We start from the raw sequence: 27,684 nt of genomic DNA on the forward strand, positions 1-27,684 counted from the left end.
ACTTCCCTCAGCTCCTCTCTCTGGTTTCTCAATACATGTAATTCTCTGCATATTATAAAATTGTAAAGAACCTTAATTTATCTATCTATAGGTTGTTAGTAATAAATTTGTGTATGTTTACTCAAAGCCTGCCAAGGAGTCCAGTTCGTTTTGTTGTTTCTTTAAGTACTTTGTGAATGGTTTCCATTCTTCTTTAAAGTCACAGTTGCCCTTGTCACTCAGTTTATGTGTCAGTTTCACCAATTCTGCATAGTCCGTCAGTTTCTCTTGCCACAGCTCTTTAGTCGGGAACCCCTGGACTCTCTCAGTCACGGGGGCAAGGCAACATGCATGTCTCTTATGGTCCCTCCAGTCCTTTATCATCTGCTCTGATTGGCAGTGATGCTCCTCCAAGGTCCATGACTCTCCGTCTTCCACAGCCCCACTCCCTGTGATTCCTTTTTAAAGTCACGATTCAGCCTGGGACCACCCCCTCCCCTCTTTCTGCCCTGAGCCTCCTGCCCTCCCCTGAACTCTTTCTGCTTTCCTAAAGTCTTCTCAGCACCAGCAGCTGTCTCAGCTCATCCTGCTCTGGTGACACCATCTTCTGGCAAACGGGTTTCCTCTCTCCCTTGTTTTGTTGTGAGCGCAAGTGACAGTCTGGCACGCTGTTGCTCATAAAGGTTTCGGCGCCACCGTTTGTGATCCTGACAAGCGATTCGGATGGCCCAAGCACCAGAATCCTAGAATCAAAGAACCATAGAATTATGGCAGGGGTCAGCAAACTTTTTCAGCAGGGGGCTGGTCCACTGTCCCTCAGAACTTGGGGGGGGCGGACTATATATTGGGGGGGGGGATACAAGAACACCATGAGCCCCAGTAGCTGCTTACCTGTGTCTTGTGAGCGGCAGGGGCTGGTGGTGGTGACAGAGGGATGATGAGCGGCGTGTGAAAGGGCTCCAGAGAGGGGCTGCTTAAAATGGCACTCAGCCAAACGACCCGTGGCTGCTGCTGTCACCAACAACGCCCAGCCCCCTTCCTCCTCTAGGCAGGGCGGGGAGAAGCCAGGAGGAGGGAGGGAGGAGGTGCCAGCACTGCCGTGCGATGGAGAGGGAGAGAACATGTGCATGCTGGCAATCCACGCAGCAATTCCCGGACCGTCCACGGGCCGGATCCAGAAGGCAATTGGGCCTGATCCGGCCCATGGACCTTAGTTTGCCTACCCATGAATTATGGAGTTGGAAGGGATTCCTGAGGGTCATCCAGATGTTAAAGTCGGAATCCCCTTCCGGTCAGAACTTGAAGCCATTGGTTTAGGACAGCGGTTCTCAACCTGTGGGTCCCCAGATGTTGTTGGACTACAACTCCCATCCCCCCTGAGCTTGCTAGCTAGGGGTGATGGGAGTTGTAGTTCAACAACATCTGGGGACCCACAGGTTGAGAAAGGCTGGTTTAGGATCTTATCTTCTGGAGCAGCAGAAAACAAGCTTTCTGCAGTACAGGCACAAAAAATACCATCTGCCTGGGCACACCCAAATCTGCATAAAGTGGCCTAGTGCCTTTGCTTACTGAGCACAAATAGCAACCATTGGTGCCACTGTCTCCATTTGGAGAAAGGAGCCTTCTTCTGTCTAGAGTCATGATCAAGTGTGTGGAAGGAGGAGGGGGACCAGGATGATCGAGGGTCCAAAAACCATTCCTTGTGAGGAACGGTTGAGGGGTTGGGGATGTTTAGGAAGAGATAGGAGAGCCACCTTCCTATATCCGAAGGGCTATCTCATGGAAGATGGAGCAAGCTTGTTATCTACTGCTCTGGAGGGCAGGACACGAACCCATGGCTTCAAGTTACAAGAAAGGAGATGTTGGCTCAAAGTTAGGAAGAACGTTCTGACAGGAAGAGCTGCTTGGCGGTGGAACGGGCTCCCTCTGAAGGTGGTGGAGGTTTTTGAGCAGAGGTTGGATGGCCACCTGTCAGGGAGGCTTTAGTTGTGGTTCCTTCATTTCAGGGGGTTGGGCTAGATGATCCTTGCGTCCCAACTCACAATTCAATGATTCTACACACCTGGAACAGAAAAGCTCCTTGGAACGAGACTTGGCTTGGATCCTGCCCTCTGGGTACCTGCAGGGCAAACGCTTCTGCCCCAGGCTTCCTGCCACCCCCCATCCTTGTGCCTCAGTGTCCCCTTCTGCACATCCAGTCCAGGATCCATGCCTGGCCGCTGCAAAGAAGGACACAGTCTCTCCATCTCTCCATCTCTCCCTGCTTCCTGCCTTTTGCTCCGTGAAAGTCATGCAGTGCTTCTGGCCTGAGCGGCGGGGGGGGGGGGGGCAAGTGGGGGGGGGAGAGTGGCAGCTTCTGCCGTTTTCACCAGCCGGCCTCCCGGATCCCTCTTCGTCAAAGGCACTTGTGCCCATAGAGGATACATGAATAAACCAAATGTGAAGTTTCTAGGGCAAGCTATTTGTCAAGCATTACCTTCCGTGCAAAAAACGCCACAACTTTCCTCCCTCCGAAGGGTGAGAAACCCTTTCACTGTCCTCCAGCTCGCCTGTCGCCACAACGCCGGATCCAATTACTCTCAGATGCCCAGAGGCTGGCGCTGCTCAGGGAAGAGACCGGTGTGCGGGGGGGGGGAGCCGTCCGGAGGGGGGAGAGCAAAGGCCAGCTGGGACGGCAACCTTGGAGGGGGCCGTAGGGGGACGGAGCCCTGCCCTAGACAAGAGTCAGCAGAAAGGGAGGGGGAAGGGGGCTTGCTGGGGGTGGGGGAGGCGGGCAGGGTGGCAAGGGAGAGCCAGTGGTGGGAATGTTCAGGGAGGCAGGAGCGTGTTTAATTATATCCTTCCCAACTTGTGTTAACAAGTTCTATAATTTAACATCCCCCTTTTTAAACTTGTGCAGCGGACCCAGAAACTGCAACTAATCCAGAACGCGGCAACTAGACTGGGGACTGGGAGCGGCCTCCGAGACCACATAACACCGGTCTTGAAAGACCTACATTGGCTCCCAGGATGTTTCCAAGCACAATTCAAAGTGTTGGTGCTGACCTTGAAAGCCCTAAATGGCATCAGCCCAGTATCCCTGAAGGAGCATCTCCACCTCCATCGTTCAGCCCGGACACTGAGGTCCAGCGCCGAGGGCCTTCTGGCAGTTCCCTCATTGCGAGAAGCGAGGCTACAGGGAACCAGGCAGAGGGGTTTCTTGGTGGTGGCGCCCGCCCTGTGGAACGCCCTCCTGTCAGATGTCAAAGAGAAAAACAACTACCAGACTTTTAGAAGACATTTGAAGGCAGCCCTGTTTAGAGAAGCTTTTAATGTTTGATGTTTTATTGTGTATTAAATAACCTGTTGGAATCCGCCCGGAGTGGCTGGGGAAACCCAGCCAGATGGGCAGGGTATAAACATTATTATTATTATTATTATTATTATTATTATTATTATTATTATTATTATTATATCTTTGCCAGGCTTGTTTAAGCCTCTAAAATAAGTTTCCTGGTAATTCCCCTTTATTCCCTCTTAAAAGAACAGACACGACACAGTCTTGTATCAAAGCATATAAAAGAGTTTACTCACATTCTGTTCACAGGTGGATCCCAGAAGGCAGACTTAAGTTACAAAATATATACACCTGGAATCTGTCCCATAAGGAAATATTTCCTTTGTCCTCTCTTGAAGCCAAGAGAGCATCTCATGCTAAGGAGATGTTGCTTCTTTGAGGAATGGAGTCAGAGAGAGAGATGGCTGCCTGCCCTGTGCTATGTTGTTACCTGCACAGGTGAGGTCACGCCCACCTCTGGTCACATGGATAGGAAGTTTGTCCCTGTCCAGGAGGAAACAGGAAGTTCTGACTGGCTGGTCCAGACATCCTCTTTTATGTCCACTCTAGCAATGTTGTACTTGACTGCTCCGTGCTTCACACCCCACACCATTTAGCATCGCAGAAGTGTAGAGTTGGAAGGGACCATCAGAGGACATCTAGTCCAGCCCCCCGCAGTGCAGGAATTGCAGCTAAAAATCCCTGACAGGTGGCCATCTGAACTCTCTTTAAAACCTTCAATGAATCATAGGACTGTTGTCATTTCTGAATGATTCACCGACTTGAAAATAGACCCAGTATGTTCTATTGTTACTCAAGAAAATATTAATGATAACATAATTTCAAAACAGAGAATCATAGAACAGGGACCCCACAGTGCAGGAATCTCAGCTAAAGGACACCTGGCAGGTGGTCACCCAACCTCTGCTTAAGAACCTCAGATGAAGGAGAGCCCCCCATATTCCCAGGTTGTCCATTCCGCTGTCAAACATTCACATTCAAGAAAGCTACGGGCTCCAAGTGTGTAGGACTGGGATGGACAATGTCCTAGGGAGATTTTGCCCCAAAGGCTGTGCGATGGGACGACACAGTGGGCTCAGGGGTTTCCTTGTCTTCAGGGACTGTTGGACTGCAGTGTGAGGCCTGGCAAGGAAACCGTGTTATCACCACCCAACCCCTCAAAAAAATCAGGTTATCAAGATGATTTATTTTACGCAGCTTGGCTGACTTGCCCGAGCAATGCGCAGTCGGAATGGCAGTTGTCAAAAACATAGGGCAAAAGGAGATATGGATTTACATAAAATGTGCATATACTGATTGATATGGATAGATGCAAGTTTAGAAAAAGGGACTAAAATTGAAAGAGGCGACACAGCTCACCTCCTGTGCCCAGAGACCTGTGTCCGATGGACTCTCCTTCCTTGGAGGTTCTTAAGCAGAGGTTGGATGGCCATCAGCCATGGAGGTTCTGCAGGGGGTTGGACTAGAGGACCCTTCCAGCTCCACAATTCCATGATTCCATGCTGCTCCGTGTTCCCCCAAGGGAGGGGTGGGCTGCTGATCCACAAAGGGACAACCCCCCCCATCCCAATGATCTCTCGTGCCTGCAAACATCCACATGGCCTCAAGTTTTGCCTACCTTTGCATCCACAGTCCTCCTTGTTTCCTGCGGAGACGACTTGATCCCTCGCAAATACTTTTTGGGGTAAGGGCTTCCTGACTACTGACTGGAGGAACAGCAAGCCCAGACCGCAAAAAGATTCAAGAGAGAGAGAGAGAGAGAGAAGGTGAGGGTGGAGGCAGCAAGCGACAGCAGAAGGACGACTGCCCTGAAAAAGAGAGAGAAGGAGAAGGAGGAGAAGGAGGAGGAGGAGAAGGAGAAGGAGAGGAAGAAGAAGGAGAAGGAGGAGAAAGAGAAGGAGGAGGAGGAGAAGGAGGAGGAGGAGGAGGAGAAGGAGGAGGAGGAGAAGGAGAAGGAGAAGGAAGAGGAGGAGGAGGAGGAGGAGGAGAGGAAGAAGAAGGAGAAGGAGGAGAAAGAGAAGGAGAAGGAGGAGAAGGAGGAGGAGAAGGAGAAAGAGAAGGAAGAGGAAGAGGAGGAGAAGGCGGAGAAGGAGGAGGAGGAGAAAGAAAAGAAGGAGAAGGAGGAGGAGGAGGAGAAAGAGAAGGAAGAGGAAGAGGAAGAGGAGGAAGAGGAGGAGGAGAAGGAGGAGAAGGAGAAGGAGGAGAAAGAAGAGAAGGAGAAAGAGAAGGAGAAGGAGGAGAAAGAAGAAGGAGAAGGAGGAGAAAGAGAAGAAGGAGGAGGAGAAGGAGGAGAAAGAAGAGAAGGAGAAAGAGAAGGAGAAGGAGGAGGAGAAGGAGGAGGAGGAGAAAGAGAAGGAGAAGGAGGAGGAGAAGCAGGAGGAGAAGGAGGAGAAGAAGGAGGAGAAGAAGGAGGAGGAGGAGGAGAAGGAGGAGGAGAAGGAGAAGAAGGAGGAGGAGAAGGAGGAGAAGGAGAAGGAGAAGGAGGAGGAGAAGGAGAAGGAGGAGGAGAGGAAGAAGAAGGAGGAGGAGGAGAAAGAGAAGGAGGAGGAGGAGGAGGAGAGGAGAGGGAGAGGGAGAGGGAGGGAGGGAGGGAGGGAGGGAGAGAGAGAGAGAGAGAGAGAGAGAGAGAGAGAGAGAGAGGTATTAATGAGATTCAACGTACAGCAGCATGCATGGTTTGTCCCATCACTGCTCTTAAGCCTCCAGAGACAGAAGCTTTCCAGCTTTCCAGAATTGCAGCATTGGAAGAGACACCCAACGGTCATCTAGTCCAACCCCCCGGAATGCCTTGCTACTGGGCTGCATGTTCCAATGTCCAGCTGACCCTCTGGCTGCTGCTGCCAGTCTGTGTAAGGAGCAGTGCCCACCATTTCTCTGGCTGCTCAGTGGCTTCACCGCCTGCTCTCTGTCCCTCCAAAACTTCTTCTCATCCAAAATTGAATTCTCACCCCTCCACACCTCCCCTGGCACATTCCACATCTCCTGCGTAGGTAAGAATTTCATTTCATTTCATTATTTTATTACTTAATACACCGTCCTTCATCTAAGGATCACAGAGCCCATACGCCCTCCCTCCAGGTGTCAAGGAGATAAAGAACTATGTAACTTTTAGAAGACATCTGAAGGCAGCCCTGTTTAGGGAAGTTCTTAATGTTTTTGCTTTATTAGGTTATTATATGCTGTGTGGGACGCGGGTGGCGCTGTGGGTTAAACCACAGAGCATAGGACTTGATGATCAAAAGATCAGCAGTTCGAATCCCCACTACGGGGTGAGCTCCCGTCGCTTGGTCCCTGCTCCTGCCAACCTAGCAGTTCGAAAGCACGTCAAAGTGCAAGTAGATAAATAGGTACCGCTCTGGTGGGAAGGTAAACGGCGTTTCCGTGCGCTGCTCTGGCCGAGGGAGCCGGCGTACAGCTTCCGGGTCATGTGGCCAGCAGGACTAAGCCGCTTCTGGCGAACCAGAGCTGCGCACGGAAATGCCATTTACCTTCCCGCTGGAGTGTACCTATTTATCTACTTGCACTTTGACGTGCTTTCGAACTGCTAGGTTGGCAGGAGCAGGGACCGAGCAACAGGAGCTCACCCCGTTGCGGGGATTCGAACCACCGACCTTCTGATCGGCAAGTCCTAGGCTCTGTGGTTTAACCCACAGCGCCACTCGCGTCCCAGAAATCCCCTAGGCTTAGCTAAAGGCCACCCACAAGCAACATACATGCATCACAGAAATTTGAAAGAGCGACTCACCCCCTGTCTCTCAAGATACCTGACAATGCTTGCTGATTGCCTTGCCCTTGACAGTCTGGGCTATTATTTAAGAATAGCAAATGCCTTCACTTTTGAATCCATTGTCAAGGACATGTCCCATTCATGCACAATGATGCTCTTTCCAACAGGGCTGCTCTGCTTTTAACAGGTTTTGCAGAGGAATTGCCCATTCACAGGAGAAGCTTATCTATTTACAGGATTTGAAGGATTTGCAAGTGAAAAGAACTCAGCCGGTCTCTATTGGAAAAGGCTTTTTCCAAGGTGTTTCTTTTTTTGCCGCAGAGAAAATATTTGGGGTCATTAAGAGAGTCAAGATGGCTTCGGGGTTTGCCCTGTGAACTCAAATGAAGGGTCTACTCTGTCAGGGAATATTTCCTAATTTTTGAAGGTTTATTTATTTATTTATTTCATAAAATTTTATACACCGCTTGATTGGAAAGCAAAAACAACAAAATCACCAATAAGGAGAATCAACAACAACGTCTGAAGACTTTTGAAAGGTTCAAATTACAGACTGAGTAGAAATGTTTTAAGCAGGCACCGAAAATAATAATAATAATAATAATAATAATAATAATAATAATAATAATAATAATAATAATTTGTTTCTACCCTGCCCATCTGGCTGGGTTTCCAACGAAAGATTATAAATAAATTAAAATTTATTTTACAATGACCTTGCCAACAAAGGTCCGTATAGTTCAAGCTATGGTTTTCCCAGTAGTGATGTAAGGAAGTGAGAGCTGGACCATCAAGAAGGCTGATCGCCAAAGAATTGATGCTTTTGAATTATGGTGCTGGAGGAGACTCTTGAGAGTCCCATGGACTGCAAGAAGATAAAACCTATCCTTTCTGAAGGAAAGCAGCCCTGAGTGCTCAATGGAAGGACAGATCCTGAAGCTGAGGCTCCAAGACTTTGGCCACCTCATGAGAAGAGAGGACTCCCTGGAAAAGACCCTGATGTTGGGAAGGATGGAGGGCACAAGGAGAAGGGGACGACAGAGGACGAGGTGGTGGGACAGTGTTCTTGAAGCTACAAACATGAGTTTGACCAAACTGCAGGAGGCAGTGGAAGACAGGAGTGCCTGGCGTGCTCTGGTCCAGGGGGTCACGAAGAGGCGGACATGACTAAACGACTAAACAACAACAACAACAACAATAATTTATTATTTCTATCCTGCCCATCTGGCTGGGTGTCCCCAGCCACTCTGGGCGGCTTCCAACAAAATATTAAAAATACATTTAAATACAAATCCAGTGGGGATTATGTGACACCTGTAACAATCCTGCCGGTCAAGGGAGAACATGATTTCACAGATAAACCGGTCCCAAGTTGTCAAGGGCTCTGTGTATTAACAATAACCCCTTGAACCCAGCCTGGTAGCAAATCCGCCACTAGCGCAGATCTCTGAGCAGTGAAGGATTTCTCTGCTGACAAGGCCTGGCTCCTGTTAGCAATTGTGCTGCAGCGTCCTGCACTAACTGTAGCCTCTGGTGCATTTTCTACGCTGCGACTGACGAGCTGGGCAGTTGCACAGAATATTGTCAATTCCCTGCAAAACCAGACCTGTCCTTTTCTCAAAAGAGCGAGCAGGCAGTCTCGACGGAACAAAGATGGACGTGACAGCTTTTGCCCCGCGGTGGCAAGGCTGATCCAAACGGGCAGGGAGGTGGGTAACGCAGCCCTTTGAAGGATCTGGATCAGCTCAAACGGCGTGGGTCAGTTCTGTGTGTGCAGGTGTCACTCATTTCAAAGCATCCCAACTCCAGATTTCATCTGCACGGGAACAGTTCACCTACCGGGGGAAGAGTGCTTGTTTTTACCTATTTATTGCATTTGCATCCAGGGCCGTCTTTAGCAGATGTGCTGCCAGGGTGCAACTATCTGCCCAGCACCCCCAAATTGCCACGGATAGTGTGGAGGACTCCCTGGTACTGAATGGGGCAACTGTGCCCCTGAAGGACCAGATGCGCAGCCTGGGAGTCATTTTGGACTCACAGCTGTCCATGGAGGCACAGGTCAAATCTGTGTCCGGGGCAGCTGTCTACCAGCTCCATCTGGTACGCAGGATGAGACCCTATCTGCCCGTGGACTGTCTGGCCAGAGTGGTGCATGCTCTGCTTATCTCCCGCTTGGACTACTGCAATGTGCTCTACGTGGGGCTACCTTTGAAGGTGACCCAGAAACTACAACTAATCCAGAATGTGGCAGCTAGACTGGTGACTGGGAGCGGCCGCCGAGACCATATAACACCGGTCTTGAAAGACCTACATTGGCTCCCAGTGCATTTCTGAGCACAATTCAAAGTGTTGGTGCTGACTTTGAAAGCCCTAAACGGCCTCGGTCCAGTATACCTGAAGGAGCGTCTCCACCACCATAATTCAGCCCGGACACTGAGGTCCAGCTCAGAGGGCCTTCTGGCAGTTCCCTCGCTGCGAGAAGCCAAGTTACAGGGAACCAGGCAGTGGGCCTTCTTGGTAGTGGCGCCCGCCCTGTGCAACACCCTCCCATTGTCAAAGAGATAAACAACTACCACACTTTTAGAAGACATCTGAAGGCAGCCCTCTTTAACAGACCACTGTATTTTAATACTTTGTTGGAAGCCGCCCAGAGTGGCTGGGGAAACCCAGCCAGATGGGAGGGGTAAAAATAATAAATTATTATTATTATTATTATTATTATTATTATTATTATTATTAGGGTGGCCATAGCTGCACAATGCCAGCCATTGGGGGGGGCAACTCTTGTAATTTAATTTTGAATGGACAATAAGTATTTCAATGGTTTATAACTTTACAATGGACATGCAGTATGCTGATAAACAATGGAAACAAGGAAAGGACCAGGGGGAAGTCAAGTTTTTTTTTGCGTTGTTTCGATTTGATATTGCTATTGATTTATCTTTGTTATTTTTGGAAAATTAATAAAATTGTTTCACACACACACACACGCACACACGCACACACACACACTGAGCTTCATGAATAGGGATTTGAACCCTGGTCTCCCAGGTCCTAGCCTGGCACTGTAACCACTAGGCCACACTGGCTAGAAATGTATTGTTGTTATATTTATTTACCCGTATATCTCACATTTTCAAGTGAGAGCTGTTCAACAGTGGAACAGACTCACTTGGGAGGCTGTGGGCTCTCCTTCCTTGGAGGTGTCTAAGCAGAGGTTGGGGGGCCACCTGCCAGAGATGCTTGAGCTGGGATTCCTGCATTGCAGGGGCTGGACTAGATGGAACACAGAGGTCCCTTCCAACTCTGAAAATCAACAGTTCCATGATTCAAGGCTTACGCAAATTGAAACAACAGAGGTAAAATGCAGAGAGCTAAAAACATATAAAAGGTAATAACTTGTAGTAGTTAAACTCTAGCAGAATTAAAACTGTATAATAACACAACTATTACATTTTACAATGCAGATTGTAAAAACAGCACAGCACTGCTAAAACCCCTTTCATATTTTTTTGAAAACAGTTCCCAAAGGCCTGTCAAAATAAAATAGTCCTCACCTGCTGGTAGAAGCAGGACAAGGAGGAAAAGGTGTTCTCTGATGGCTTGTATTTTGTACATTCAAGTATTTTTCAACATCCCAGTCTCTGGGAGGTGGAAGAACATGGGGCCTTTGATTTTTATCATTACACATCACTTGGGAAGACAGGCGAAGTAATGTCAGTGTCCTGGAAGAAGCAAAGATCACCAGTGTTGAAGCAATGATTCTTCAGCATCAACTTCGTTGGACTGGTCATGTTGGGCGGGTGCCTGATGATCATCTTCCAAAGAACTCCTCTATTCCGAACTTATAAATGGAAAGCATAATGCTGGTGGTCAACAAAAGAGGTTTAAAGACTGTCTCAAGGCAAATCTTTAAAAATGTAGTATAAACACTGACAACTAGGAAACACTGGCCTTCGAGCGCTCCAGTTGGAGAACAGCCTTGACCAAGGGTGTCATGGGCTTTGAAGACACTCAAACTCAGGACGCAAGGGAGAAACGTACTAAGAGGAAGGCATGCTTGGTTAATCCACACCGTGATCAACTCCTGCCCGGAAACCAATGTCCCCACTATGGAAGGACGTGTGGATCCAGAAGTGGCCTCCACAGTCACTTACAGACTCATTGTTAAAACTGTGTTTATGGAAGACAATCTTACTCGGCTACAAGGGGTCAAAGAAGAAGAAGAAGAAGAAGCCCCCACCTTGCTCTGCCTCTGCTGCTGCTCCTACCAGGAGCTGTAGCTATCATTCCAAAACCCAAAGTGATCTGATTCACTCCAAAACAGTGCTAGTGTAGCAACAATTTTGCAGCAAAATCCCATGTTTTGCAGCACCACACCAACTGAGCAACGGCTACTCACTAGTGACTGGGCCCCCTTTAATCCCCACAACCACCCTGTGAGTTAGGTCAGTCTGAGAGGCAGGAACTGGCCCAAGGTCACAGCCCGTGAGCTTCATGTCCTACTCTGGCACTCTAGCCACTACGCCACATGTTGGCCTTCCTGGTGCCTCGTTGCCTGGCAGACACAGCTGTTAGCAATTTCACTCCTCCGATGCTGCAGCTAGTGACTCAAAACAGGTTTCCGAACCTGAGGTCTTGCAAGAGGTACAGGGCTTGTCCTCAAAGGACGCGATACCATGCCCAGAGGCTGCAAGGGCCAACACTGTTTCCTCAGACAGGAACAGAGCTAAGGCTCTAGTCCCATGGAAGGAAGCTAGCCAGAGGTGCAAAATGGTCAGGCATTTTACTGCCTCTCTGTATAGAAAGGAACTTTGGCCAGTGATTGGATTAACTGAATTTATTTTGTTCCATGTTTCCGTCATACAAGAATATGGTATGTAAACTTGTTGTTTAATGCGTATGTTACGTTACTTAGTTTTGTACAAGGATTATGTTATACCATGTTTGTTTAATTTAGAGCATGCACGACTGATGAAGCCCGGTTGGGCAAAACAAGGTATTATCCCGGGATCCTTGTCATGCCATACCTTCAAGTTTTCCATCTGATCTGATATCTACATGCAAGGAATGTTAGAATCCTCAAAGCAGCGATATGTGGAACATCATAAGATAAGCATCCCATATTGTGGTTAATGCCAATATGCCAATTTAGGAGCCGAATGGACTTTATCTCCTGACGACCCATTGGACTTTAATTTATCTTGATATGTTCCGTTTGCATGATGTGTTGGTCTATGGAATTACACTTTGTGAGATATTATATGCTGAATTGTTTTTGAAATAGAAGCTACATAGTCAAAAACAGCCTGTTACGTTGTGTGCGGCATCGGATACCTGAAAGACGGTCTTGTTTCTTCCGCTGTTATGTACTTGCACCTTTACTTGGTTTTTTTGTTTTGTTCTTGTCAGGGAACTGCCATCGGAGCCAGAGGGAGAGGGGGGGCTCCAGAGGGATTCCGGAGAGCGTCCCAGGGGGAGAGAAGCAGCCCATCTTCTGGGGAAGGAAATCAGCGTAGCACCAGTGGAGAAGGGGGGCAGATGGGGGAATCGGCGAGGTGGCTCCAAGACTCCTCGCCGGGGACCAGCGGGGAGAGCACGGGTCCTCCGATGCCCACACCCTCCCTGCGCAGAAGGCTTCCACACAGGGAGACTAGGCGGAGACTAGGCGTCAAAGAGCTTCTTTGCTGGAAGAAGTTCAAGAAAGGCCCACTGACGGATTCTGCCAGCGATTGAGACAGCCACGGGTGAGTGGCTGTCCGGACAGAAAAGGTTCACTCAGGCAACCCAGACAGTGGTGGTGCCGATTTACGCACGAGGAACCCCTAGAACCATTACAGTTCTCTTGGAGAGCCAGTGTGACGTAGTGGTTAAGAGCGGTGGACTCGTAATCTGGTGAACCGGGTTCGCTTCCCCGCTCCTCCACCTGCAGCTGCTGGGTGACCTTGGGCCAGGCACACTTCTCTGAAGTCTCTCAGCCCCACTCACCTCACAGAGGGTTTGTTGTGGGGGAGGAAGGGGAAGGAGAATGTTGGCCGCTATGAGACTCCTTCGGGTAGTGATAAAGCGGGATATCAAATCCAAACTCTTCTTCTTTGGAGCTGGAGAGAAAGGGATGCCAGTCAAGCTTGCAAAAATCTATCATTTGCCTGATAATAAATGTTGAAAATGTAAAGAAACTGAAGGTACATTCTTTCATCTTTGGTGGACATGCCCAAGGATTAAGGCTTTCTGGGAGATGATCTATAACGAAATGAAAAAGGTATATAAATATACCTTCCTGAAGAAACCAGAGGCCTTTCTCCTAGGCATAGTCGGCCAATTGGTGCCAAAGAAGGACAGAACTTTCTTTATGTATGCCACAACAGCAGCAAGAATACTTATTGCAAAGTATTGGAAGACACAAGATCTACCCACTCTGGAAGAATGGCAGATGAAGGTGATGGACTATATGGAACTGGCGGAAATGACTGGCAGAATCTGAGACCAGGGAGAAGAGTCGGTGGAAGGAGACTGGAAAAAGTTTAAAGACTATTTACAGAAATATTGTAAAATTAATGAATATTAGAAAAATGTGGGAATGAAGATATATGGCTTTAGCAGTAATGTTATAAAGATGTATGTAAAAATGGATTGTTAACAGGTGAAAATTCAAAGTTATAATATATTAAGTTAAAGGATTAAGACAAAAACAAAGAGGGAAAGGAATTGCTGAATTAACTAACAGAACTGGAATACAAAAAAGGGAGGTGTGAGGAGGTCATGGAAGTAAGGAAATGAAATGTAAGGCATGGAAAGATTGGTGTGGTTTTTTAAAGTGTTTTTTATCTTTTTTTCTGTATTTTGTATTTTTTCCCTTTTTATTTCTCCCCCCCTCTTTTTATTTATGTAATCTTTTCTTTGAAACTTTAATAAATATCATTTTTTAAAAAAGAGAGAAAGGGATGCCATTATGCTTTTGTCTGTACATAATGTGTAAATAAATAGTAGATTAGGTCTACGATGTCTCACTCTTCTTGCTGTGTTTTGCCAGAAGATTAGTGTGCATATAGCAGCTGGTATATGTCCCTGGAGCAGCCTGGAGAAGAAGGGAAATGCCTTTTCCAGAGCTACACATACCAGAGGATGCTCAGAGTTTTGGGGGCTTGCAGGCACCCCCAGGGCATTTTCCCAACACCAGCATGGCCAGCTGTGCTTGAATTGCCCTTCCAGCTACATTGCAGTCAAAGGACATTTGGGGCTGAGCAGTGAAGATGCTGGAGAGACCTCAATGGGCAGAAAGGGGTTATGAGCTCATGGCGCTTTGATGGAAGCGTTGCCCTCCAAAGCCTGTGAGCTTGCTTCGCGTTGGCGTTCTGCTAGGAAAGGCAGAATTGCAGTCTACATTTCCCTGGAGTGGGCCTTGAGTAAGCAGCTCCTCCGTTGGCAAAAAAAGAAAGAAAAGTGCTTTTAATTCCACTTTTCACAGTTTGCTCCTAACTACAGAAGGAAGCGCGAGGTGCTTTGAATCCCTTTCCCTATCTATTACCGCAGAATTGCCAGCTCTAATGCCTTAATCGCAAGTCTTGCAATGCTGGGAGTTTTGTGGAGCCTGACACTGCAATGCTCCGTGAAATCGTGGCTCCCCGCTTTCATTTCTGAAAAGCAATTTCCCAGCCTTCGTGGCTTCTGGAGGAAGCTTTGAAAAACACGCTCTCTCTCTCAGGAGCCCAAAGTGAAATGAAAAGGACCTCAGATCCAAAGCATGGATTTTCTTTTAAAAAAAGAACAACCCCACCAGCCCCATGGTTTTCACTGTCTGCCTCATGACTGCAAATGCCTAGGGATATATATGCCAAATTCACTTACGCTAGTCCAGTCTTGAAAGCAGGAGAAAATTGGATCTGCTGGCCTTAGCAGTTTTGCACCATTACAGGTAATCTCATACCTTCAGAAGGGGATAGTCTGTGAATTTCATCAGGGAAGAAGACTTCAAAGGGCCGCCAGAAGTAGGGAAACCATTGTGGTTATGACTCATCTCATTTCCCTCCTTAATTCTCCTTGTTGGGCTGCCCTACATGGGAGTAGGTTTCAAAGATCCTTGGTCAATAGTAAGAAAACTGATTTTGAGTTGTCCCCTAAACTGTGAACAACCTACTTGGAAGTTTTTAAGTATGGTGGACATTATTATTATTATTATTATTATTATTATTATTATTATTATTATTATCCTGTACTCATGGGATCTCTCCTGGTATGCCCCACGGAGGACCTTACGGTCCACAAATAATAATATCTTGGAGGTCCCGGGCCTCAAGGAGGTTAAACTGGCCTCAACCAGGGCCAAGGCCTTTTTCGGTTGTGCCCCCCAGCCTGGTGGAACGCTCTAGCGCAGGAGACCAGGGCCCTATGGGACTTGACATCCTTCTGCAGGGCCTGCAAGATGGAGCTGTTCCACCTGGCCTTCAGTCCAGGCCCAATTTGACCCCCCACTATGGGACCCTGTAAGTTACCTCTTTGGCCATTTTATCGGCTCATGTGGGACCAACATGGACAGTTGGCCCTGATGAATACTTGAGGTTCCTGACCCCTATGGTTGTAATTCATGGGCAGTCATTTAATTTTATCCTGATTCTAATTTTTAAGCGGTCACTGCAGATGGTGACAGCAGTCATGAAATTAAAAGACGCCTCCTTCTTGGGAGAAAAGCAATGACAAACCTAGACAGCATCCTAAAAAGCAGAGACATCACCTTGCCAACAAAGGTCTGTGTAGTTAAAGCTCTGGTTTTCCCAGTAGTTATGTATGGAAGTGAGAGCTGGACCATAAAGAAGGCTGATCGCTGAAGAACTGATGCTTTTGAATTATGGTGCTGGAGGAGACTCTTGAGAGTCCCATGGACTGCAAGAAGAACAAACCTATCCATTCTTAAGGAAATCAGCCCTGAGTGCTCACTGGAAGGACAGATTGTGAAGCTGAGGCTCTAGTACTTTGGCCACCTCATGAGAAGAGAAGACTCCCTGGAAAAGACCCTGATGCTGGGAAAGATGGAGGGCCCAAGGAGAAGGGGACGACGGAGGACGAGATGGTGGGACAGTGTTCTTGAAGCTACCAGCATGAGTCTGACCAAACTGCGAGAGGCAGTGGAAGACAGGAGTGCCTGGCGTGCTCTGGTCCAGGGGGTCACGAAGAGGCGGACATGACTAAACAACTAAACAACAACAACATAAGCTCAGGTTACTTCAGACACCACCTTATAAGTCATGTGAGCTGCAGGAAAGTTTCTCCTGCAAGTTTCTAAAATCCCAGAAGCCCTCTCTGCCTTTTAGGGTGGCAGCTTCTGTTCTGTGGAATAGCATTCGTGTCAAGATACTATCTGCACTTTTCAGAAATGATTGAAGATGTTTTGTTCAGGCAGGCTCCCCCAGCTGGATAAATGGGCCCTTTTGAGGAGCCTTGCTTTTCCTACTGCGTTGCATCTGCTGGGGTTTTTGTGTGTGGTTTTAAGCAGTTTTTTTCTTTGCTTTTTAAACAATCCACAATTGTGTAGAAGGTAATTCGTAAATTACTGGCGGTGGCGATACTTTCAGCCTGTCATTCCCCATGTTTGTTACAATGCCTGGATTCCGTCTCCCAAATCAAACAGCGTTTTGTTTTGAGCTCCACTAAACTATTAATTAAGGCTTTAATTAGTATTTGAAGCAATCTTAATATGCAGCATGGTTTGCAAATTTTGCAACTGTCCACTGAAATTAAAAAAAAAATTAGCTATGACTGGTGAGTTTCATAAATGAAATCCAGCGGGATGCATTTAGTTTTTCTTTTGCTCAGACATTTCCTAATCATTTTCACACTAATTAATGTATGAATTGATTGCTTTGGGCTCCAGTTGTTTGATATTTTCTTACTTTGTTGTTGTTTTTTCTCTTTTTTATTAAAAAACCCCCTGTTTTGCTATTGATCCTCCCACTTAGCAAAGCAGTAATGAGTGGTGTTAGCAACAAAGTAATCAAAGTTCAATTCCTACTTCATTAAACAAACAGAAACACCCAAAGTGAAGTTCTCTCTCTCTCTTTCATTTTGCAGAGAGAAAAATTTAAATGTTTATCAGGGGCTTGTCTGCACCAGACCTAGGCTGAAGCAGACCATGCCAAGGGATTCCTTGGGATCCGCTCCAACTCTCCAGTTCTAGGGTTCTGTATGACTCTCAACCATGAATCCCATTTCCTCCTGTGGCTGCAATGACCCACGGTCAAAGGCACAGGGGAGCACAACATTGTTAATGGGGCACAGAGAGCCGACAGAAAGGATTCTACATTTCATGCACAACACAAGAGAAATTGGTTTCACGCAATGACGCTACCGGCAAGAGGTTTGGGACAGAGCAAAAGACCTGAACCAATGGATTCAAATCGCGAGAAAGGAGATTGTGCCTAAACATCAGGAAGAACTTTCGGACAGCAATACGATACGATACGATATGAATCTTTATTGTCATTGTCCCATACAGAACGAAATTGCAAAAAACTACACCAGACAATCAAAAACCAACGAGCCTGCTATCCCGGCCTAATTAACCCCCTAAAGACTCTGATACCCCATACAGTGGTACCTCAGGTTAAGTACTTAATTCATTCCGGAGGTCCGTTCTTAACCTGAAACTGTTCTTAACCTGAAGCACCACTTTAGCTAATGGGGCCTCCTGCTGCTGCTGCGCCACCGGAGCACGATTTCTATTCTCATCCTGAAACAAAGTTCTTAACCTGAAGCACTATTTCTGGGTTAGCGGAGTCTGCAATCTGAAGCGTATGTAACCTGAAGCATATGTAACCTGAGGTACCACTGTAATTAAATACAATATACTCCCATAGAGACTACCTTAAAGGTAAAGAGACCCCTGACCATCAGGTCCAGTCATGGCCGACTCGGGGTTTGCGGCGCTCATCTGGCTTTATTGGCCGAGGGAGCTGGCGTACAGCTTCCGGGTCCTGTGGCCAGCATGACTAAGCCGCTTCTGGTGAATCAGAGCACTGCACGGAAACGCCGTTTACCTTCCCACCAGAGCAGTACCTATTTATCTACTTGCACTTTGATGTGCTTTTGAATTGCTAGGTTGGCAGGTGCAGGGACCGAGCAACGGGAGCTCATAGAATCATAGAATCATAGAATCATAGAGTTGGAAGAGACCACAAGGGCCATCGAGTCCAACCCCCTGCCAAGCAGGAAACACCATCAGAGCACTCCTGACATTCCCACAAAATGGGCCATTAACAGAGGACAGGCAGGGAAATCATCAGTAAAGTAAATAATAATAATAATAATAATAATAATAATAATAATAATAATAATAATAATTTATTTATACCCCGCCCATCTGGCTGGGTTTCCCGCCACTCTGGGCGGCTTCCAACTGAATATTAAAAACAATACAGCATTAGACATTAAAAACTTCCCTAAAGAGGGCTGCCTTCAGTTGTCTTTTAAAAGTAAAATAGTTGTTTATTGCCTTGACATCTGCTGGGAGGGCGTTCCACAGGGCAGGCACCACTACCGAGAAGGCCCTCTGCCTGGTAAAGATTCTGTGCCAGCTGGAAAATGTGTGGAGCCCCTCCCTGAGCTCTGAGATAGTGAGCAGAGACAAAGCAGATTGGAGAGTTTAGGACAGTGTTTCCCAACCGGTGTTCCGCGGCACACGAGTGTGCCGTGAGACGTTGCCTCGTGTGCCGCGAGATGCCTGGAGGGAGGTGGGCGAGTCGGGCGGCGAGAGGCGGGGCGGCGGCGGCGAGGAGAGGCCGCGCCTCCTGCTGCTGCCTGGCGCTCCTCCTCGCAGCCGGCAGCGCTGCCTGGGCGCCTCCGCGCGACTCTGCCTCGCTGGGTTTGGTCTCCCAGCAGAGACGGGTCACACGCGCACCTCCCTCCCTCCCTCAGCCTGCGCGGAGGGAGAGCCAGAGAGAGGCATCGCTCCTGCGCGGCGGGAGAGTGAGCAGCCGGAGCGATGCCCCAAACGAAGGCATGGGACCGGAGGGGAAATCCTCTCCGAGGAGGATTGAGCGCAGCTGAGAGAAGCCTTTCGAGGAGCTGCCGTGTCCCCTGGAAACCCCCTTCCCAGCTCTGCCTGCCTGCCTGCCCAAAGCTTGGAGGTTCCCCGGCAAGGGGGAGGGAAAAAACTTTCACTTTTGTGCGTCCCTCCCGGCGTGACGCTGCGCGCTGACGTCACGGGGCGGGGCTTTAATGGTGGTGTGCTGCGAGATTTTTTTTCAGTAAACAGGTGTGCCGTTGCCCAAAAACGTTTGGGAAACACTGGTTTAGGACTGCAGCTGAGGATGAAGTGGGCGGGAGAAAAATAGTTGCAGTCTGTAAAATGCGGCCAGCTACAGAGAGGCCAGGCCACGGCTGGTTTCTTTTTGAATGCAAGGCTGCTGTGGCACTAGGAGAAGCAAGAACCTCCCAGGGCGTCAATGCCCCTCCATTGTAGACTCAGGTTGTGTATATATGTGTAAATAAGCCGTATATCATAAAGACGCCCAAATCTCTGCTGTGCTTCATTTGCAAAGGAAACACGAACCCCGGGTAAGTGCCTGGAGCCCCTGGAATCTCACAGCGCTTGGAGATTGGGATTGTGTGTAACATTATGTTAAGCTTTTGCCTTTAAGGAAGCAAATAAAGAAGAAAATGGTGCTGGAAACTCCTTGGACCATCTCATATTACTGCAATTTTAAATTCAGAGAAACTTTAAGATCTTGCAAGATCAGAACTTTTCGACTCAATTGATAATGTTGCATTTGCAGCTCGGCAAGCAAATTGGAAATTATGACAAAATCGGTTCCCCCATTGCTAGTCGCTGTGCTTATCGTGCATATATTTGAGCTTTAATTGAATTTTCACAGTCTGTACTTTTTGAATTTCATGGCCATTTGACTCCACTATTTACATTTCTCTCCCCACACCCCCTAATATATATATAGATATTCCTGTCAGCTGAGAAAAGCACTTCATGGCTCCTGGATCCCGGCTGATGGAAACCACAGGAGGGGAGAGTTGCTCTTGTGGTCGGATCCTGCCTGCTGGTTTGTGAGAAGAGGATGCTGGACTAGGTGGGACTCTGACCTGGCCCACCTGCGGAGCTCCAGTTTTGTTCTGACATTCTGTGGATCTGATTAAATGAGCTTTAAAAGGTAAAGGGACCCCTGACCATTAAGTCCAGTCATGACCGACTCTGGGGTTGCGGCGCTCATCTCGCTTTACGGGCCGAGGGAGCCGGCGCACAGCTTCCGGGTCATGTGGCCAGCATGACTAAGCCGCTTCTGGCGAACCAGAGCAGCGCACGGAAACGCCGTTTACCTTCCCGCCAGAGTGGTACCTATTTATCTACTTGCACTTTGACGTGCTTTCGAACTGCTGGGTTGGCAGGAGCAGGGACCGAGTGACAGGAGCTCACCCTCTTGCAGGGATTCGAACCGCCAACCTTCTGATCAGCAAGTCCTAGGCTCTGTGGTTTAACCCACAGCACCATCCGCATCCCTAAAGGAGCTTTAGTCCACAACAATTTCATTAAGATGACGCAAGAAACTTTGTGGTTTTAACACACATAAGTCCTTTTCCACGCAGCGCATAGCCAAGCGATGGACCTCTATATCCCTCAAGAGGAAGTGATGGCCGTCAACTTGTATACCTTTAGAAGAGGATTAGAGAAATCCATGGAGGAGGAGAGGGTCTACCTAGGGATGGATCTGCTATGAAACCAAGGAAGCTTGAGCTTCAAGGCCCCTAATATTGGAGGTTTGAGGAATCCCTGGAGGCGTAAGTGCCAAGGATTCAAACTTTTGTTTGGCTCAGAACCACCTTGGGGAGTCGGCTGTCCAAAGAGGAACAGGACCACCGCAACACCTTGCCTCCAATTTCTACCTGCAGATAACCTTTCCAGAATAATGCCACAGTCAATGGTTTTGGAAAATGCTGAGATACTGGGCAGCTCCCAATCAAGTGTTACCTACGGGACTGACTCTCCTGGTATGTCCAATGGAGGACCTTACGGTCTTCAAATCTTGGAGGTCCCAGGCCACAGGGAGGTTAGGCTGGCCTCAACCAGAGCCAGGGCTTTTTTGGCTGTGGCTCCAATCTGGTGGAACGCTCTGTCACAAGAGACTAGGGCTCTGCGGGACTTGACATCTTTCCACAGGGCCTGCAAGATGGAGCTGTTCTGCCAGGCCTTTGGCCAAGGCACAGTCTGACCCCCTCCTTCTGTAATCCTCACAGAACTCCAGCCCAATGGTTGCCATTAATTTGATTTTGAATTGATTTTAAAATGAATTTATTTTAAAATATTGTGTTACTTTTATTGTTGTTAGCCGCTCTGAGCCTGGCTTCGGCTGGGGAGGGTGGGATATAAATAAAATAATAATAATAATAATAATAATAATAATAATAATAATAATAATTATTATTATTATTATTATTATTATTATTATTATATATTAAAAACTTCCCTAAACAGGGCTGCCTTCAGATGTCTTTTAAAAACAAGATAGCTGCTTATTTCCTTCACATCTGATGGGAGGGTGTTTCACAGGGTGGGTGCCACTACCAAGAAGGCCCTCTGTCTGGTTCCCTGTAACCTCACTTCTCGCAGTGAGATGTCATAAGAATACAATAAGATCCTGCTGGATCCGGCCAATGTCCCACCTTTTCCAGCATCCTGTTCCTCTCTCATTGGCCAATCAGGTGCCCATTACGGAAAGCCTGCAAGCGCAAAAGACCTCTCCCCTCTTGTGGGTTCCAACATCTGGCACAGCATAGCCATCAATAGCCCTCTCCTTCATGAACTTGTCTAGCCCTCTCTTAAAGCCATCCATGTTGGTGTTCTTTTTTTAAAAAAATGATTTTTATTGAAATTTACAATCACCAACCAACCCCCACCACCCACCACCAAAACATCACATCTGAAGCTTCCGTCCTTCCCTTCCAGCAGTTTACCTATTCCATTCTATAGTTTACAGATTCTTTGATTATAAATTATACGATGACATGAGAATTATTTCAATCCTGCCAACGTTTTCATATTTGTACAGTTCTCACGTATATACACCATAACTTTACTCCATTCTTTTTGGTACTTTGTCTCCTCCTGATTGCAAATTCTGTGTGTCAATTTAGCCATCTCAGCATACTCAACCAACTTTATCTGCCATTCTCTTCTCGTCGACATCTTCTGTTGCTTCCACTTTAGAGCTATCAGAACTCTGGCTGCAGTTGTTGCATATAAATATAATCTTTGATCTATCCTTTTAATCCCTTCTCCCACCAAACTAGCAAAAATTCTTCCGGCGCCATCCATGTTGGTGTTCACCACAATGTCCCTTAATTTAACTAGGTGTAGCACTAAGAAGTACTTCCTTTTATCTGTCCTGCCATTTGGTCACACCAACCCTCCAGCTCTCCAGAGAGTTTCTGTGGCCAATGTTATCCGAAAGCTGCCATGGCTGAGAGATCCAGGAGAATTGGCAGGGACTAATTCCTTTTGGCTTAGGTCATCCATCAAGGTGACTAAGGCAGTCTCAGTACGGAGGAAAGACCTGAATCCAGATGGAAATGGATCTAGAAACTCAGTCCATCACTGGCCTTGTTTGCAGGTGGTGCCTCCGGTTTGCGGGGGGTGGAACTGGGGGAGTTGCTTCTCGTCTTGATTGAGACACAGTTGGGGAAACTATGAATTTAGCCCTTCACTCCTGTGGGTACAAATGCAGTAAATATTGCCTAGAACTTTAAATACAACGCAATGCTGTAGAAATGTTTCACCATGTAACGGGAAATGTGACCATGATTACCAGCTGAAGGCATGGCTCTCTTTTCTTTGATGGCTGCTTGCTAATGAGCCCTCCTGTCCTGATAATTAGCTGAAGGGGCTCATGTAGGCAACCCCTGGACTGCACTCATATGAAAGTGGCAGATAGACAATGGAAGGGACCCTGAATTAGAGGCAGGGAAGATGTTCCAGTGTGAGAGACTACAAGAGGAGAGCAAAGCTCCCAGGCTTAGATCAAGGGTCAGCAAACTTTTTCAGCAGAGGGCCAGTCCACTGACCCTCAGACCTTGTGGGGGCCAGACTATATTTTGAAGAAATGAACAAATTCCTATCCCCCCCAAAATAACCCAGAGATGCATTTGAAATAAAAGCACACATTCTACTCATGTAAGAACACGCTGATTCCCGGACTGTCTGCGGGCCGGATTGAGAAGGCGACTGGGCCGGATCCAGCCCAGGGCTTAGTTTGCCTCCCCATGGCTTAGAGGGCTGGATTAAAAGGGTGCTTTTGGGCAGAGAGAAAGTTCTGCATGTGTGAGTGTTTTTTGTATTCTGGTTACCCTGTTGCTGTTTTTTTCCTCTCTTTATTTTTATGCTTCTGTTGTTATGAGACTCTGTATTGTATTGCACATTAATACTATTATTATTATTATTATTATTTAGTTATATGACTGTTCTGATTTTCACATTGCCAAGATATTGTGTCATATACTGACATTTGCAAGCTGTGCTACCATAATGACTAAGGCCTTAAATGACAATTTTAGGATATACTTTGGTGATTAAGATTTAACTTAATATTTTTAACTGCTGCTATATCTGTATTGTCCCTGTAATACCCAATTGCAAATTCGAATGTATCCCTATCATGTTTTATGACTTCCCTGATATTGTATGTGAGCTGGAACTGGTCTGTGACAGAAATAATGAATTTATTTAATTTATTTAATTTACTGACATTTGTGTTCATCATTGTTAACTTCCCTGTGGTCTTTTGATGAAAGGCGGTATATAAATTTAACAAATAATAATATTAATAATAATTTCTTCAATAGCCACTGGTGACATCTGAGCTAGGGCACACCCCACGTGCTCACAGTGAAACACTTGGGGGTCACAGTACAGTCATCAGATGAAAACCAAGTCTTAGAGCTGGCTGGGAGTGAGGTGGAGAGAAGGGGGGATTCAAATGCAAGATTATTTTCTGGTTGCTGTTTTTGACTGATGCTCTTCTGTAGCCAAGCAATGGTTCTTAGCTGTCTCTGCTTGCTGAACAAACTGTCTACTTGCAAGCAAGCAGCACCAACACACCAGGTATCTCTAGAATGATCTCCTCATAATGCTTTGGACTCTGTATCACAGGATTCACTAACCTTGTGCTCTCCAGATGTTCTGGACTAAAATTCCCCAGAAGGCATGACCGTATTTGCTGGGGCTGGAGGGCAGCAGGTTGGGGATGGGACTTTGACAGATGCCTGTGGGATACTCACAGAAATGGGAAACAAGGCTGGTGAAACAACAATGACGAATTGCGATTTAAGAAGCATTGAGTTGAGTGACCTTCCATCAGGCTGGGAAGCTGCAGAGGCCTCCAAGCTCCAAGGAAGCGGTGAGGCCCTGTTGGAGCACGAATAGTAGCCAGACAAATGATGGGAGTGGGACAGGAGCCCACCCCTCACCCTGCCCAGGTGGCTGCTCAGCTCACTGCACATCCATTGAACCGAGGAAGCGCTGCGTGTCACAACAGCAACCCAAGCGGCAGGCTGCGTAAGGTTCACTGCCTGGCACAGGCGGGCGAGCCTTGCAGAGAGACTGGCAATGGCCATGATGTATCACTAGGGTTAGCGTCACACAGACAATCAGGAAACACACGAAGCCACAGATGGGACCACCAGAGGAGAGACAGACAAAAACAAAAAGCCTGTCCAGTATTGGCACTTAAATCTCTTCCTGTCTCCATTCTGGAAATCCACAGCTCCAAGGGCAATTAACCCATTTTTATTTTTATGCAACAGAGCCATATTTGCACCTCCAGGCCTGCCTAAAGGTAAAGGTAAAGGGACCCCTGACTATTAAGTCCAGTCTGGGGTTAAGTCCAGACTGGGGTTGCGGCTCTCATCTCGCTCTATAGGCCAAGGGAGCCGGCGTTTGTCTGCAGACAGCTTCTGGGTCATGTGGCCAGCATGACTAAGCCACTTATGGCGAACCAGAGCAGCGCACAGAAACGCCGTTTACCTTCCCGCCGGAGCGATACCTATTTACCCACTTGCACTTTTATGTGCTTTTGAACTGCTAAGTTGGCAGGAGCAGGGACTGAGCAATGGGAGCTCACTCCATCGTGGGGATTCGAACTGCCGACCTTCTGATCAGCAAGCCCTGGGCTCTGGGTTTGACCCACAGCGCTACCCGCGTCCCATTCCAGGCCTGCCTACTAGTGTTTAAATCTACAACAAGGAGCAAAAGCTTTGGGTGCTTGACTAAGTGCACAATGATGGGGAGGCATGGCTAGGAAGGAAGCCGCCTGCCTTGACTGTTTGGTCTCTCCATGACTGGATGAATCTGCAAGATTTCCGGAGAAGACACCAGCAAACCTTTGCAGCCTTCAGCTCAGAGGACGCTGGCAATGGCTTGCTGGTGATTTGACAGCTGTGGTCATTCCATGTTCCTAAGGCAAGTTCTGGAGCTCTGGAGTGAGCCAAAGGAACTGTGAAGCCCACAGACCCTCCCAGCCTCCTTTCCATACTGCTGCGGCTAAGAAGTCTCCCCTCCCATGAGGGTGCTTTGTTTTAAAGAAGGGTTTCTTAGCAGGCTCCTTGAGGCCACCTTCTGCTGCTCACTTGTTGTTGTTCTGCAGACCCTTCTCTATTCCTGTGGCCACTCTCTTGCTGCCAGCTAAGCAAATCACTGCTTACCAGGAACAGCCGTAGGTGAATCAGCCTTTGGTATGCCACGGGGCTGTGGCATTTCCAGTGTGGCCCTCACTGTGTGGGCCACATGCTGCCTGCTCCCTGCATTTCTCCATCCTTGGCACAGCCCACTCTCCCTGGTTCTCAAAACCTGGCAAAGGCAGCCTGTCGGAACCCAAACACGGAGGAGGAGGTTTGCCCTCCCTGGCGCCATCATATTGCAGAGCCTCATGTCCCAGCGTCGCACCAAACCCAAGCCGGAACCAGCCTCGCTCTTCTTGGCAGTCATCATGCACCATGCCAGCCGCAGACGGGCACCAGTGTACCGCATCCCGAGATGACCCCGAAGGTGACATTCCTTGCAGTGGGCACCTCAATGCCCACGTTGGCCACCCAGCCGGCCAGCCAGTCATGCGGCGCAAAGTTTAATAGCACTGCTATGAGGTCTGTCCTCCTGCATGGAAGCTTAATAGGCTTCCATTAGCCCTGTTGGCCCTCCAGCCCACTGGGGAATGGGCTCTCTGTGTGACCAAGGCAGAGGCCCCTGCAGAAAGGCTGGCACCCCTGGCTGGCCTCGGGGCATCATCGCTGCCCAACAGGAGCCAAGAATTGGGCTCAGCGCCTTTATCTGGCCAGGCCGGAGCGGAGAGCTGTCCGGAGCCGGTGGTGCTGAAACCGGCCGAGGGAAGGCTGCCGGGATCAGGCACTCTCGGGGGGCTGCGGGGGGGGGGCGCCACCCAAGGAGGCCAGCGCCCTGTCCTTCTTGCTCCAGCTTCCCCGAGGCCCGCCAGGAGGGGGTCGCAGCCCCCTGGAGACATCGCAAGGCGCAGGTTGGGCTCCATGCAGCGTGCGTGCTGGAGAGCGCCCAGGGGTCATTTCTGAGGGGCGCGACCCACACCCCCCCCCATAGGGAGAGAAGCGCCCTCCCCGGCTCCAAAGGCGGACACCAACGAAGGACTCAGCGGAGCGGGGGAGCTGGGGTGAGGGGCTGGGGCGGACCTCGAGGGCCCCGCTGCCGTTGGAGAGGATGCGGCGTCGGAGGGGAGACCGCGCCGGGCTACCTGCACAGTCCGCCAGGCTGAGGTCGGACAGCCGGAGCGGCGGGCGCACCAGCCCCGGAAACTGCCTTCTACAGACTCAGACCTTTAGTCTATCCAGTTTAGTAGTGCCTACACTGATTGGCAGCTCTCCAGGCTTTCTCGTCGGAGTTTCTCCCAGCCCACCTCGAAGATCTCGTTGGGGGCTGGACCTGGAAGAACCTTCCGCGTGCAAAGCCACGGAACTGCGACTCTTCCCCGTGAGGGAAGCGGGCGCTGCCAGGCGGCAGTCTCTGCTCGACGGCGCTTGCGTTTCCGGATCTCCCGGGGTGAGAGCGTGCCCGCCATCCTACCCCACCCCCGGAGCTCAACGCCCCCTCCCTCGGCACTCCCCGCACCTCACCTCCTCAAACTCGCAAGCAAAGGATCCCGGCGGGATCAGAGGAATGGGGAGGGGCGGAGGGGCGGGCAGTCCGGCCTTCCTAGCCCACCCCCAGCTCCTGCCGAAGCTCAGCCCCGGGGGGCCCCAGGAGCCCCCGCGGGGCGAGGCACCTACCTGGGGGTCGCGGGGAGGGGGTCCTTCCGCGGGTCCAGCCGCCGCCACGGCCCTCCAGAGTCACGTCTCTCCTCCTCCTCCATCACCACCCCCTCTGCATCAAGAAAGCGCCCCATGGCAAGCTCCTTCCACTTGGCGGGGTCGGGCGGAGGGGAGGCTCCAACGCCCCCTCCCCTCCAATGCAAAGTCTTGCAGCTCGCCCCGGCCGCCTTTCCTGGGCGCCCCTCGTAGAAGATGGAGCCCCCCAGAAGCGGAGGGGAGGCAGGCAGGCAGGCGGCGGCGGCGCGGCTCCTCCATCCAGTCTGCCGCTGACCTGCATTGACGTCATTGCGTCATTAGGTTTCCCCTGGAAACACGGAGG

At 48.9% G+C, this 27,684-nt stretch overlaps 1 long non-coding RNA gene across 1 annotated transcript; it reads right to left on the minus strand.

The window, feature by feature from the left end:
* LOC309541510 lies at positions 1-27,588 on the minus strand. The gene is made up of 3 exons (XR_014223777.1): positions 27,324-27,588; positions 4,935-5,124; positions 1-722 (listed from the first exon to the last, which is right to left on the minus strand). It is a non-coding gene; the product is annotated as an uncharacterized lncRNA (long non-coding RNA).
* Positions 27,589-27,684: the final 96 nt, after the last annotated feature.

This window comes from Podarcis vaucheri, assembly GCF_965113315.1.
Source record: "Podarcis vaucheri genome assembly, chromosome: 10".
Classification (NCBI taxonomy): domain Eukaryota; kingdom Metazoa; phylum Chordata; class Lepidosauria; order Squamata; family Lacertidae; genus Podarcis; species Podarcis vaucheri.